Below are 597 nucleotides of genomic sequence, written 5' to 3' on the forward strand. Positions count from 1 at the left end.
AGGAAAGCTGCGAATTTAAAAACTGAACTGGCAGATTGCTTCAATGCGGAAGAATAGAAAACATATGTATGTAAATATATATATGACTTTAAAATGAAGCATAATTAATAAAATTATATTGTTCAAATAATCGATGGAAAATTATGAAAAAATATCGATATGAGTGAGAATGACTCACTTAAAGTGAGTGAGTCATTACATTCAATTCACCAATCAACAATTGTTTTAATACAAAAATGCCACGATGAAAGAATAACACAGTGCCCTCTATTGGTCATAAATATATACTACATAGTTAATTCTTAAAAAACAAGGTCACATGTATCTATTGTATTAAAACTTTTCATTTATTTTATTTCTTTTTTGTAGAAATGTATATATATATATATATATATATATATATATATATATATATATATATATATATATATATATATATATATATATGTGTGCGAGTGTGTGTGTGTGTGTGTGTTTGTGTCTGTGTGGGTGGGTCTACGTGTTTGTGTTTGGTTTGTGTGTTTCTGAATTATAGTGACCCATTTTTTTTAAAGATGTTAATAGTGACATAGCCTACGCTAACAGAAACCGAAAAAG

The sequence above is a fragment of the Pollachius pollachius genome (genome assembly GCF_949987615.1).
Source record: "Pollachius pollachius genome assembly, chromosome: 9".
Lineage (NCBI taxonomy): Eukaryota > Metazoa > Chordata > Actinopteri > Gadiformes > Gadidae > Pollachius > Pollachius pollachius.